This window comes from Prinia subflava (assembly GCF_021018805.1).
Source record: "Prinia subflava isolate CZ2003 ecotype Zambia chromosome W unlocalized genomic scaffold, Cam_Psub_1.2 scaffold_22_NEW, whole genome shotgun sequence".
NCBI lineage: Eukaryota > Metazoa > Chordata > Aves > Passeriformes > Cisticolidae > Prinia > Prinia subflava.
In genome coordinates, this window is record NW_026960606.1 from 4865789 (window position 1) to 4880985 (window position 15197).

At 47.2% G+C, this 15197-nt stretch overlaps 1 long non-coding RNA gene across 2 annotated transcripts in view; it reads right to left on the reverse strand.

The window, feature by feature from the left end:
- The window catches only part of LOC134564913 (uncharacterized), a 39608-nt gene extending 26432 nt beyond the window's left edge, over positions 1–13176 (reverse strand). For both annotated transcript variants that reach the window (XR_010083704.1, XR_010083703.1), the window contains exon 1: positions 12945–13176. This is a non-coding gene — a long non-coding RNA (uncharacterized LOC134564913). The remainder of the gene's footprint in view (positions 1–12944) is intronic.
- Positions 13177–15197: the final 2021 nt, after the last annotated feature.

A 15197-nucleotide genomic window follows, 5' to 3' on the forward strand; every position in this document is an offset into this window, starting at 1 on the left:
CGCATTAAGCACTGAAGATACCGGGAGAGGCGTGTGCAGCTCAGCAGCCGGGACTGGAGCCTGCCTGCACAGGGCATGCAGCCCTGGGCCACAGCCCTGGGAGGAGTTTTCAGGATGTTAAATATTCGATGTGCAAAGTTTATTTTAGCCTGGGCCAGACTGGAATCGCTGTGCCTCCAAAATGCAGTCTGTTGGAAGAGCAGCCTCGGATGGTTTAGCATTGGTTTTGCACCTCAGTTTCTCATTTCCATCTCACTCCTGGTCCCTGCATGTCCCTGGCCATGGGGGCTGTGCCTGAGCCCTGCCTGCTGTCCACAGAGCTGCTCCCTGGCCTCCCTACACCCCCCCACATGTGCTGGGGCATTGCATCCCTGCTGAAAGCCCTGATGGAGGCAGGAGCTGCTTTTTGCTTGAACACTCAGTGGTTGACACCCAAATACCCTTTTTTTTTTTCCTGGTCCTTTGCTTGTGCTGAGCTGTGGAGGGAGGAGGGCTTGCAGGAGGCTGAAACAGTGCCTGATATCTGGGAGGTATTCAGTGTTAACAGAAACACTGACTCTCAGGGTTGTAGTTTTCCTGAGATTCTCCTTGGGGTTGGTGTTCCCCAAGGTAATAAGGGTTCCCCCAAGGTTGCTGTTCCCTGAGGGTTTCCTCTGGGTTGCTGTTCCCAGAGGTAATAAGGTTTTCAGTCTTCTCTTTGCCCTAAGTGTTACACACCAGAGGTAGAGACGACAAACTGAGTCCGCCAGTGCACATTTCCAAGGTTGTTTATTCTTCATTATCTCAGTCCTTTTTCAACTCTGCCAGGCCTCCCTGGCAGGGTACCTTATCTTAGTTCTTTCTCAGCTCTGCGAGGCATCCCCAGCAGAGCAGGACACGCGGCAGACTGGGCGGATCAGAGAGCCCCGTACCTTATGTACGGTCCCCTTGACCCAACCACTGTCCGAGACGTATTTTTTATTTATAAAATTTTACCAATACCTATTACCTATACTAACATGTCAGTTCTACTCTAAACCAATCTCTAAAACCCAACTCAGCACAAGATGGGGGACAAGAACAAGAACAAGGAAGACAGGGGCCACTCCCCAATTCCTCCATCTTGTCTCTTCAGCCCCATATGCTAAGAATCCTAATTTCTATATTTATATTCTATAATAAACTATCCACTACTTATTTCAAATTCTTAGGATTTGTGATTCTTCCTGCATGTGAGTGTTCACTCCCATGGACAGGAATCAGAGTCAGTGTCCTCCTGGGACCTGTGTGGGTCTGACTGACCCCCCTGTACAGATCCCAGACCCCCCTGTACAGATCCCAGACCCCCCTGTCCGGTCTCCAAACCCTCCAGGGTGGCCAGGGGGATGTTCTAGACTCCGACAACTGACAGGTCCGACTGTGTTTCTTAAATGTTCTTTTTTCACTTTTGCTCATTCCCCTTGGACTCCCCACTAGAAGCACCTGTAACATTTATCTCATTCGAGTCCTCTAAGCAAATCTTATCTCTACATTTATTGCATCTTTGGGAATAGTAATTTTCAAGTCAGCTTTCACATTATTCCATATTTGTTACTAGTCCTCTGTCAAGGGAAAACCTGGCTCTTTATTAGGTCTCTGCCTGATACAAAACATTTCATTTAAACAGAAACCACCAGGAGAGAGATACATATTGCTTTTCATAACCAAAGTGTCAACATCTTGACCAGACTGTAGCTGAAGCAATCTTTATCATATGGTAGATTTTTATACTTTAATGTCACATCTCCATCCCTGCTGCCTCTCCTTTCATTCCAGAGGTGCTGTGCTGGTGATAAAAGCCACTGTCTCCATGTCCTTCCACAACACAATCACAAAGGGACCCCTTGGGAGATAAAGAACTAAAAAAGGAAAAGAAAAGAATAGCAATGAAGGAGCATGTGTTGGGAAAATAAGCCCCAGTAAATTCCAGGGAGGGCACGGCTGCAGAACATGCTGGGAATAGCAACTAGAAGTGGGCTGAAACAAGATGAAACCATTTTTTTTCCCAGATTCCTGGTAAACGGTAGGCTCTCCACAGCTTCACTGAAGCTCAGGTGCCTTTGGAGTATTCAGACTTGGTTTTCAGGAAAATGGGGCTACGCTAGTATTGAGTTTTATTGCAAGGTAATGCAAGAATCTGTAATAACCTCTGTTGGATCCTGATAGGAACAGGATGTACAAAGTTTCTTGCTTGAAAGCCTGTTCAGAGCCCTGTGCAGTGGAGAAGGGCCTCTGTGTAGCTGTCACTGAGCAGCAGGCAAAGGCAGTGCACAGCCCTCTGAGCTGGGTCAGAGCCATGCCGGCAGCACTGAAAGAGCTCTGAGCATCACCTCTGATTTCTGCCTGCTCAGGTACTGCCTCCGTGCTGCTCCCCAACCCTCCACTGCTTCTCCCCACCCCTCCTGAAGGATGCCAGGAGCTTTGTTCCTTTAAGAGTGATGTGAGCATCAGACCCCTTCCTGGCAACTGAATTTCTTGGCATGCTGTCTAAATTGGCTACAGATGCCCAGTTGTATTGTATTGAGGAGGCAAAGGCTCTGCCACTAGCTCTTCCCTTGTCTCACCTGGGCTGGGCCAGAGCTCTGACCTGTGAGCCACCACACCGTGCTTCCACAATGGATATTTTCACTCTGGCATTTTCTTAGACTCTTGTCTGTCCTCTTTCCTACCCCTGGGGCCTCACCATTTGCCACCCGCCTTCCCATAATGCTTTCCACATCCCTGCTTTACAGAGCCTGTGGGCTTTGCTTGGGTGCAAGGAATACCAGGATTGGGCTCCATGCTTGGCACATGCCTCAAACGTTTGCCTCAGCATTTTGCATGCCGCAGAGGGTTTTATTGTATTGCTTTAATGGGAAGTCATGCAGCTCTGAACCCCAAATACACAGCTCTAAGAGTAGTGGCTGGAGGAATCCGCAGATAATTCAGTCCTGCCTCGCTTAAGTGAAATAGGATGTTAATACAATACAGTGGAGAATCGCTAATACAATCCTATTTTTATACTAGCACTTTCATGTCATGTTAGAAGATTCAACTTTTAGATCTTTTTTAGCAATTTAGCACAGTGAGGATTTCATTATACTGACAGAACTATTGACAAAAAGAAGCACAGAATTGGGAGAATAATGGTCCTGGGGAAGAGGAAGTTTTGCAAGGCTTTTCATTTAAAATTGGACTGGACAAAGTAACAGGCACTGTGCTAAGGGGGAATAATCCTGCATTAGCAAAGGGGTGGACTGGCTGACCTTTTAAGTCTTGTCACAGACTAATAGAAGTTGGAGATGGAAGAGACTTTAAGGTCACATCAAATACTTCTTCCAACCCAGCACAAGATTATTTTTAATATATTTGATGGTGGTTTTTTCCACTTCTAAAAGTTCCAAGTCACGAAGCTTTCTCTAAGGAGCCTTTTTCACATTTTTACCCAGTAAGTGTGCGCTTAACTTTGCACACTATTATTAATTCCTCTGAATTAAAGTTGTTAAATCCTGCTGAGATTTAAATTGGATTACTCGCAGCCTGCAAAGTTAAGCACCTGCATAAGACTTTGCAAGAGGGAGGTTTAACAGATCTTAACATTAAGTTCTTCTCACTTTTCCACCTTAATCTTTATTTTACTTCACAGTCCTCTCACCTTTCCCTTGCCTGATTCAACTCAGCCTCTCCTTCTCCCTCCTCCTGATGCGCTGACAGTTCTCACCTTCCCCGAGGTTGGAGATGCTGATCTCTCCTCCTCAGACTGGCTGTAGCTCTGCAGGAATGCGAGAGATGGGGAACAACTTTGCCAGCAGCAGCGTGGCTTCTGGCACTGGATTTAAACTGGGATAGCCTTGCTGCAGTGAACAATTAAAGTGCATTTGCCACCCCTTGCTCCATGGCTGCTTTGGAGCAAAAGGAAAGGGAAGCATGGGAATGAATGGTAATCCTCGCTTGCTGTGGGTCTGTGACAAGAGGAGGAGAAACTTTCCTGTGATTTATTAAAATATGAATGTCAATCTAATATCGATATCCAACTGTGACGGACAAAAAACTCTCTAACAGTTAAAGTTAGAAAGTGTGTTTATTGCGACACCAGGCAGCCATGGGATAGCTCCCTAATGTGCACTGCAAAGATCACAGGTCATTACAAAGCCTTTTATTTACAAAAATGTTGAATACACAAAATACAAATGCATATTCATACCCCTGTCACTTCCTCTTCTCCGCTTCCTATGCTAATTGACAAAAAGGCTATTAAGCATGCGTAGTTTATTCCCTGAAATGAGTCGGTGGTCCTTTTGCGAGGAGTGGTCACCAAAAGGAGGAAGTAAAACAAGTCTTCCTCATTGTAAACTTTCAAGCATTTCAATGCAGATGTGATTAATGGATGGTAGAACTCCCTGTTTCCTGTTTTCTAGGACTATTTCAGTGGGTTTCTGGAAACAGGAGGTCTGGTGTTGTATTGATTAGTTTCTCTGTTTGACAAGCAATGAGTTATTAGATCCAGGGTAGCTTATCTTAAATCTGGTTTCTTTCAACCATCCTCTAACTTTTAACTGATTTCAGCAAAGCTTATCTATTAATTTCAGCTAAATCAGCAACATCTATTGTTAACTATTATCACCATGGAGGCCCGACCAGGAAAAACAGACTGGAGACACAGATCTGGGTGCAACAACAGCAGCAGGGCAGAAGCCCTGCCCTTAGTTTATTTTTCCATTATATATCTGTGGCAAGGTGACCATGGATTAGAGAAGGGTATCGCCACCTCTCCTGTCACATTGGTCCAGGAGGCTGTCATTCAACCTCCCCTTCTCTTGGAGAAAGAATTCATAACATTGCCAATATTTACAAAACATGGTCCTGTGTTTACAATTCACCAGCGTGAGAAACTGCATATTTCTCCTTTAATATGAATGCTCAGCAAACCAGGAAAATTCATGGCAACAAACTATAACCTTAGCTTTTCTCAAATCTTCAAAATTAGTGTCTCACCTGTTCCATCTGCTCCCAGCCTCCTCGACTAGGTACCCACTTTCCATGCCGAAAGCAGATGTTCCTGCTGGAAATAGGCTTCCCTTCTGAAGCTGGAGCCATCACTTCATTAGAGCCTGCAAGCCTGCTTTCTGCCTTATAGTGCTTTCCCTGCTGACAGGATGTGAGGCACAAAACATTTTAAATGAAAATCTTTACAATTGTGAACATGCTGCAATAAATATTAATGCTAACTTGTTAAATGGCAAATCAGCAATTTATGTAATGGCTGGGGATGCCTCTCCTTAAGTGACACACAGCAGTGGGATGCTGCTCTGTGTTCCCCAGCCTTGGCTCCTGCTGCCTTTCAAAGATGGGTATTGCCCGTTCTCTTGCTGCCCAAGGGACATGGTCCCTGTTGCTGTGCCACTCTTGCCACCTTTAGGGACTGCAGCACAAGAGGTTTGTAGGGAGGGCTTGAAGCTGCTCTGCCTGACTCTGGGCATTTTTCTGTGTAAACCATCCAGGAGGGTTTGAGGGCTGCCCTGCAAAGCCCACTTAAACCCAGCTTCCCTCTTCCTCTGTTTAATCATCTCAAAGGGACAGACAAGAGCCTTGTATAACTTGGTTCTGGGGGGTGCAGATGAGCAGTGGTGGAATTGTTATCATTGAATGGAAGGCTCCTCAGAGGGTGACCTGTTGCTGTTAATTAACATATTACATTAATATGATGGAGATCTGAATAGGCCAACCAAAGCAAATGCTCAGGTTCAGTTGTTCCCCTGGTGAGTTCTGGGGTTGTAAACAGAGCTTGTCCAGGCTCCAGCCCAGCTCTTTGGCTGCCTCTTGCCTCCTGAATAGCTGTGTATTGTCCAGACAGGAGGTGGATTTTCAGCAGAGACAAAAGCAAGGCAAGTTCCTTTTTGAGATTTTAAGCTTTAGTTCATCCAGAGGAGACAATTTACTTCTCTTTGTTGTTTCTAGCATCATTCATCCCTTCTGTTTGTGCTCTGTAGACACTGAGCCTGGGATATCATCTGAAAGAAGTTTCTCTTTCAGGATCTTTGGTATTAGGTTTGTTATATGTATATTTGGAAAGTACTTCTGCAGTGACAAAGCTCAATACTGCTACTGCTGGGCTGATGTGTGTGTGAACCTCGCCGGTGAGTGGCAGTGATTAATCCAGCAGCACCATGTGCTTCTGTTGCTGAACCCCTATGTTATAGGTTGACACAGTTTGTTTTTTAGTTAAAGTGGAAACAGTTCCCTGTCAAGACCTTGGAATTGTTTTGAGACAGGCACCTATCAGAGTTAATCTTTAAATATTGACATATTGTTTGACCACTGAGAAAGCTAGATGTGACTTTGGAAAATACCCATATAAATCCTGAGTGTGTCCAAGCTGGTTTCTTTTCCTTCTGGCCTCACTGGAAGTAAGAAGGCAGTCCCAGCTCTCTCCTTGTGGGGGAGGCCAGGACAGCCCAACCTGCCCAGGCTTCTCATGGGAGGCCCATCTGGCCCGGTGACTCCCAGGCCGGGGGAGGGGATGAGAATATATCCCTGTCCCGGCCCGGATCAGATTTCCAGCAGCTGTAAAACATCTTGCTGCTAAGCTGCAGAAGCTTAAAAGCCGAGCCTCTTCCTCCGCCTCCGATGACTCAGGGGCAAAGGAGGAAAGGAGGGGGGAGAGAAAGCCGAGGCTGCTGTAGAGATTATGCAGGTGAAATCAGAGGCGTCACTGCAGCTGGGCAAGTGGCTCCAGCAATAGCCAGAACTCTGGCCCAGCCCAGTGAGGCTTGCCCCTACCACCTTCTGCTACTGGCCAGGCTGAGCTCCCATCTCTCGGTGGGAGTTTTCTCCATCGGCAGGGATTTGAAATTTTATGGCCTTGCCGCTAGGCAGAGATCACGTGACCATCTGCAAGCCCGGACAAGAATGTTAACTCTTATCCTGACACAAACTGAAACTTTTTAAAAAACTCTAATCCTCCTTCTGAGTAAGAAGAAAAGGGACAGAGTGAACGTAAAGGAAACAGAGCATGAAGTCAGTGAATGAGGGAGGGAAAAGACTTTTTTAGGAGGAGGAATTTGAGGAGTTTGCCATTTTAAGCTGAATTTCTCTTATCGAGCCATGGTAATGAACTCTATATGTAGATTATCCTTTAAATCATGGGAAAAATATGCATTTGGGGAGATGATTGTTTATTTGTGGATTTTTGAGCAAAAGTGTTTGTGATGGACTGAGTAATATTGCATTAGAATCTGTGATTCTTGTGGTCTCATGAGATGCTTGAACAGAAAGAGATGAGAAGCCCTCTATGCCAGTGAAGAAGTGAGAAGACATCTCTGTTCCCTGAGATGAAGAATCCTTTGCCTTTGGAGTTGTTCATCTTTAAAAGGTGACACCCCAATATGCCTGAGTTCACATGACCCATAAGCAGCTTGGGAAACTGCTAATGGGAGGAGATTTCACAGAAATAGGTTTTCCTTGAGCGGCTGTTTTTGTGACAGTTGCAACCCACAAGAGAACTGTTCTAAGTTGTCAGTGGGAGAAAATTCCAATAAAGGGGGTGGAGTAGTTTTCCTTGTCCTCAGTTGCGGAGGAGTTTGGGGTGGGGCATTGCTGTGACCCCCACAACCTTCCAGGGCTGCTGGGGATGAACAAGCTCCTGCTCTGTTTTGCCAGGGGGGTTTCCAGCCCTTTGTGCCCAGCAGGGCATGTGCAGCCATGGCATGTGAAATGCTGCAGTGCCCCCAATGAGCCTTTGAAGATAGGCAAACTTGTGGGGCAATATACTGATTTCAAACCAAAAAAAAAGCTCAGCAGGTGGCTACCCCCAACCAGGAGGGCTCAGCTGAGAGCCTGGGTCTGAACCATGCCTCAAACACCTGCCCTGCACAGTGCAGATGGAGCACTTCCCAGGTCTTGTCAGGGTGCCATTGACTCCAGGTTTGCTCTTTAGCACCTTGCCACCCGTGAGCAGAGCAGAGGGGGCCTGTGCCAGCCTAGGACTCAGCTCTGTGCTCAACCAGTAGCAGATTCTGGGAGAAGGTCTTGGAAACAGGGTCCGAACTTTCCTATAGCAGAGCCTGCTGGCTTCCAGCAGGGAGAGACGTGGGATGCCCCAAGCCAGGGATGGCAGCCAGGCTGTCAGGTCTGCTAGCCAGCTGATCCACTCCCCTGTTTATATGTGTTGACTCTTTTGAAGCGGCTTGTGCCCTTGGCTATCGCAACATCTGGTAGTAATAAACTGTACCATGTAATTGTGCTCTGTGTGGAAAAGGCTTTCCTTTTCTTTCAGTTTAAATTTACTCATTGAGGCACTAGTGGTAATTTGTGGGGTGTTCTTTATGCCACAGCCTGTGGTGCTGTGGAAGACCTGACACCCATGGGGACACACTGAGTGCACCGAGCAAACCAAGGTGATGCAGCACGTGGCCCTGTCAGGCTCTGTGTCCCTGTTAGATGGGGCTGAAATCTTCTTTTGTTTGCTAGATGTTACAAAAATAAAATCCAGATCTGTCATATTTGCTACTAATTGGCTTGCAAGGGCTGCTTGAATTGTGGAGCTCTCAGAGAAATGGGTGACCTTTGGCAGCACTAATGTTTCCAGAGAAATCCCCAAAGCTCCCTGCCTTCCGTCACTCCTGCTGTGAAAATCTGCTGAAAGGAGCTGCTCCCCTGCTCTCTCATGTCTTCCCCCTCTCCCATTCTCCCATTCCTTCCCCACCATTGCACTCAGCTCCTCTTCAGTGACACATGCCAGGAATGCTGCTCGTTAATTAACAACGAGTTAATTAATGAGCAGCAAAAGTCCAGTGTTCAGAGTTGTTAAGAAAGGGCACTAGAGGAAATATTCTCAACTTTTTTGGCTTCTGGGCTATTTCTGAAGCAGCATTGCGGAGGCCATTTCTACAGGTTATAGGTCTTAAAGGTCTAAGAACATTTTAAGGTCTTAAATAGAGTTGTTTATTATATAAAAGTATAAGTCTGAAGGTACGAGAGTTCTAAATGAGCAGTCTTACAATCTCACAATCAGTTATAAACATAAAGTCTTAGCAAGCAAAATTCCAGTAAAGCAATAATCAAAACATAGAATTTAACATCACAGCCTCCAGGTGAAACAACCTCCAATCTCCTGACCCCAAAGAGGGTTTCTGGCCGTGGGGTGGCAATAACAGAAAGGGATCACAAGATCACAAATCCCAGACAGGGGTCCCGGCTGTGGGGATCACAGTGACAGAAAAGGTCCCAAGATTCAGAACCATACAGAGTCCCCGGCCGCAGGGTCGCGATGGTAGTGAGGGTGTCCCAAACTCGGCAGAGTTCCCGACTGTGGGACCGCTATGGCAGTGGGGGGTCCTGAACCCGGTGGAGTTCCCGACCGTGGGACCGCAATGGCAATGGGGGGGTCCCAAACCCGGCAGAATTCCCAGCCGCGGGGACACAATGGCAATGGGGGGTCCCGGGGTCCCACCCCACGCAGAGTCCCTGGCAGCCCTGACCAGCGCTCCGGTGGCAAGTGCCACAAGGGGAAAAAGGGGGGGAGAACCCCGAGGCCCAGATCCCAGGCAACAAAGACTACAATAGATAGTACCTTAAAAATCCCGTTTCAGCTCCCTGGCAAGGATCGTTCCTCAGGCTGCAGAAGATGGAGGTTGGATCGATGGATCAGATTGATCAATCAATACCTCCACCTTCAACCCAGAGGCTTTTTATCCAAAAATTACAAATGCATATTCATATCCTTATCTACACACTGGCCAATCTAGGTACAATTTTTAAAGTTTGTAAAACTATGAAAAACTATGAAAAACTATGAAAAACTATGAAAAACTATGAAAAACTACGAAAAGCAGTATCAAAAAACCTACGCATATAGCATATCTATTAGCGCAAAAACTATCTTGCTAGCATAAAAGTTCTATCTTGTTATGTGAAAAATTTTATCTTAACATATGTGAAAAACTATCTTATTTATGCAAAATTCATACAAAATTATAAGCAGCACTCTACTCTTTTTTTGTTATGTCTAGACTATCACTAGGCCTGAAGCTCTGTACCTCTATACTAACAATTAGGCACTTAAGAAAGCTTAAAACTGAGGCTTAAATTTCTACTTCATGTGTGTGTGGCTTTATATATTTTAATTTTTCCAAAGGTTTAATTCAATTCCTTCATCTTTCATTCTCTGTGGAGGATCCATGGGAACATGGACTCCAACACCAGGGCACTGGCACATCTGTAGGTGTGTCCCAGGCTGGAGAGGAGCAAAAATTTCCCTTCAGGAGAAAATCCTGATGTGGCTTGGATTGTGATCTACAGAGGACCCTGATGTGGATGGCAGTGGGCACAGAGATCTGCCCTGTCCTTTCCCAGCCCTGTGTTGAGCCAGCTGCACTGCTGTGTGGGGATGGGGCTATCTGCCTCTGGAGCAGCCCAGCTCTGTCATCCCATGGGGCTGCATTTTGAAGGTTTGGGTTTTTTACTGGCTCAGCTGCTTGACTCAGCTCAGCAACCCACCAGCTAAGCACTTCTGCTGGGCCAGGGCAGGGTGAGTAGTGGAGTGGGATGGTGCCCTGAAGCTGCCCCACAACACCCTAAACCTCTGTGGAACCGCCTGGAGCTCAGCAGGATTTGTGCTTTTTTTTCCTAGCAAAGTAGCTGGCTTCCTTTCCCATCCGTCCTTGCAATGTCTCTTCTTATCATTCCTTTATTTGTATTGATTTTAGTTCACTGTAACCTGAATTGCTGGGTGTGTAAATTGCTGCAGTCTGGCTCTCCCATGTGGCTCTGACCTGAGGCCCCCATGCCAGCCCATCTGTTGTGTCCCTTCATCCTTGCACATTGTCCTGAAATGCCCCTGGGTTCTGCTGCTGGCAGGGAGTTTTGGGGGATGCATACTCAGCCCCTGCTATTTGTGGTCTCAGTTACCAGCTTAACCATGATGATTTACATGGCAACCCGATGAGGCCTGGCATTTCAGTGCCTTTATGCATTCAGTGGCATCAGCTCCTGTTGGAGTCCAGGATATTCCTCTGGCCGCCCTGGAGGATTTGAAGACTGTATAGGAGGGTCTGGGATCTGAACAGGGGGGTCAGTTAGACCCACACAGATCCCAGGAGGACACTGACTCTGATTCCTGTCCATGGGAGTGAACACTCACATGCAGGAAGAATCACGAATCCTAAGAATTTAGAATAAGTAGTGAATGGTTTATTATAGAATATAAATATAGAAATTAGGATTCTTAGTATATGGGGCTGAAGAGGCAAGATGGAGGAATTGGGGAGTGGCCCTTGTCCTCCTAGTTCTTGCTCTCGTCCCCCATCTTGTGCTGAGATGGGTTTTAGAGATTGGCTTAGAGTAGAACTGACATGTTAGTATAGGTAGTAGGTATTGGTAAAATTTTGTAAATAAAAAATACGTCTCGGACAGTGGTTGGGTCAAGGGTACTGTACTTAAGGTGCGGGGCTCTCTGATCCGCCCCAGTCCAGCCACGTGTCTTGCTTTGCTGGGGACGCCTTGCAAAGCTGGACAAGAACTGATAGATAATTAAGAATAAACAGCTTGATAACACGAACTACTGGACTCAACTTGTCGTCTCTGGCTTCGGTGTGAAACACCCAGGGCGAAGAGAAGACTGAAAACCTTATTACCCCTGGGAACAGCAACCCAGGGGAAACTCCCAGGGGACAGCAACCTTGGGGGAACCCTTATTACCTTGGGGAACAGCAACCCCAAGGAGAATCTCAGGGAAACAACAATCCTGAGAAGTGGCGCCCGAAGACATCTGAGCAGCCACGGACCCTCAGAAGACAACATTCCATCCTTAGAAGATAAGAACACAGCAGTTTCCGACCTTGGGAATTCAATCGGACCGACGTGAACCCAGGGGCCCCGGGCCAGTGTCACCCTACAGCTGCAGGACAGCGAGGGACATCTCTGATTCCAGTTCCAGAGGGCGAGAAGACTGCATCTAGGTGAGATCGGTCAAAAACCCAGAACAGGGGGGGGAACGTATCCCAAGAGCAATTGCACATTTTATCATCTCTGCAGAGCATCATTGCTGCACAACCTGCGGCTTTATCTAATAAGGAGCTACGAGCTCTCTTGAAATGGATTCGCCTTGAAATTCCACAATGTAAAACGGAACTACTGTTCCAAACGGAATTTTGGAAAGAGGTGAACAAAAAATTATATCAAAAAGCCACAAAGAGAGATAAGATTGCTCTCAAATTACTGGCCCCGGCACGAACACTACTGGAAATAATAACAAAACATACCGGGGAGAAATCAAAGCTGCAACAGCAGCAGAGAGGCAAAGAGGAGGCAGGTGCCCAAGCCTCTGTTCAGCAGCCACCCCAAACCTCGACCATAACCTCGGAGGGTGGAGGGAATGCTCAAGATCAATTCCTAGCACTTTCCCTAACTCCACCACAATGCATTAGTCTGCCACAAACTTCATCACCACTCCCGGGAAAATTACAACTCTTAATTCATCCTGCCTCGCAGGAGCACCTTGACATGATATTTTACGAGCTTGATCCCTCTCCTTACGAATATAAATCTAGAGAGAGGCATGTAAGCACTCCGCAGCTTAAACCCCATCGTTTATTCCGTGCTCCACCCCGCCCCCCGGCAAGGAAAGCGCGGCGGCCGGCTCGCAGTCCTGCCATGCTGCCTGCCCCTGCCCCCACTGCAAAACAAGGGAGGGAGGGGGAAGGGCGGCTGAAAAAACACCAGCTGTGCCGCCAGAGCCGGAGGGGCAGCTCCCTCCGCGGGCAGGAGCAGCCCGCAGACACCCGATACGGGGAGGTAAACATCGGCTGGGAGGAGGAGGGGTACGAAACAGAGGAGGAAGAAATTGAATGGGGAGAAGGTGAACTCTTACAGTCGCCTCTGAAACAATCAGAGCATGACAATGGGGAAGATGAATCACTTTTGGGCAATTTTCATGAAATAGTACTTACTCCAAAGAACACAGGGCAGACTCAGCAGCTACCCGTGCCCGCGCAGCTCAAGCTGGAGACAAAAGCAGACACGGGCAGTGCCATTGTGCTGGGGGAGGTCACCATGGGGTGAGAATAGGAGAGGTTGCCTCCAGGCGCCGTGAAATCAGGGGAGGCGGAATTGGGTCGCGTCACACAAATGCCCACGGAACCCGCCGCTCTCGCCATGCAGTCGAGAGCAGGAGCCATTGTCACCTCAAACCGGGAAACGGAAGCGGGGCCACACCACGTCACCGCGCGTGGGGGGACGGGAACGGCGTCGGGCCACATCACCGCGCGCGAGCAAAGGGAGGCGGGGTCGCAGAACTTCATTCTGCAAAGGGAGGCAGCAATGGGGCGGGAGCAGGGAGGGGATTTCCCCCTGAGCGCCGCCCCCTCGAAGCAGGCGCAAGCACCGCCACGCCCACCTCCTCCCACCAAATATCACATAAAGCCAACACCCCACCCTGGTGCACGACCAAAAATAAAAGCAAGTATACAGCAACACCGTGACCCTGCAGTGTCCCAATCAAAACAATACACAAACTCACTGTACCCAGCCGGTGCATCAATAACGCCACCCAGTGGTGAAATCTTAAAATTGCACCCAGATGGTGCAGTGCGAACGCCACCCAGTGGCAAAACCCTAAAATTGCACCCAGCCGGTGTAATAACAATGCCACCCAGTGGCCGAATCCTAAAATTGCATCCAGCCAGTGTAGCGACAGCGCCACCCAGTGGTCGAATTCTAAAACTACACCCAGCTGATGCGGCAACAGCGCCACCCAGTGGCGGAACCCCAAAATTACACCATTTTTTCCTGATTTCATACAAAAGAAAGATTCCTGTAAGAAAAGCGACTCCTAAGCAAAAAACAACAACCTCCAAAGCAAGAAGAAGAATTTTTGCCAGCTTTTAAAGAAGATACAGATTATTATATCCTACAAGAAGAAGAAGAAGAAGAAGAACAGGAAGAAGAAGAAATAGAAGAAGAAGAAGAAGAAATAGATAGCAATGATGTCACAGCGTCACAAGGAATTCCACTTGCTTCTCAAGCAAATCTACTTTCAAAAGACTTTGTGAAGCAATTTTTCTTTCAACTCAGAGATTGTGCTCAGGAGTTTTCTCAAGATCCTTCTGCAGAATTTTTCCAACCTTTTCCTCTGGCAAAAGGCAGCTACTCAGCAAAGTCAAAACAACCTAGTCAACAAAGAAGAGTCTTTTCCAAGCAGGCTGCACAAGGACAGCAGTTTTTCTATCCTCAACAAGAAGAGGGGGAGGAAGATGTTATATCGTGGCAACAAGCACAGCAACTGACTCCATATCATCAGTACATTTATATAGATCCACAAGCATCTGAAGCAACGGACTGGAATGAAATTAAAAAGAAAGCATTGAAGGAAAAAGACTTTGATATGACAGACACAGGAAGTATAGCAATGCCGGTGACTTTTGATGCCCAGGGTCAAAACCCAAGATGGGAACGACTAAATCACGATGTAGTAAGAGATTTAATGAGAGCAATGCGTGAGAATGGTATTGGATCTCCTTACTTCAAGCAGCTCTTGAAAGGTACATTTAACACATACGACTTGACACCGTTTGATCTTAGATCCATCGCTTCAATGATTCTCACAGACTCACAGATCCTGATATGGGATGCAAAATGGAGAAGAGCTCTCAGAGATCTCAGAAACAAATATCAAGGAGGACCAAATGCAGCTCTCACCGTGGCAGAAATGGCAGGAGACCCACCAAATGATAACCCGCAGCAGCAAGTCAGAAACTTACCACGAGGGGTGTTAGCAGATATCAAGGATGCAGCACGTAAAGCAATTGTGCAAATCCCACCAGCGGGAGTTCCAGAAAGCATTTACACTGACATCAAACAAGGTCCTTCGGAACCCTTCACTTCATTTGTCGATCGCCTCACGCAGTCAGTAGACAGGCAAGTAAATGATGAAGGGGCAAAACCGTACCTACTTCGAAGTCTCGCTTTTGCAAATGCCAATGCAGAATGCAAGCGCATCATCAGCGCCATGCCAGGTCAACCCTCTCTGACAGATATGGTGGAAGCATGCAGCAAAGTGGGCACACCTCAACATGTCGCATCGATTCAAGCAAGCCTTTTGGGAGAGCAGATTGACAAAATTCTCAAAGCTCAGAATGAGAACTTCAAGGAAGCTCTTGCAGCACTTCATCAATCCAATTCTTCGGAAACAACGGCAATGAGAT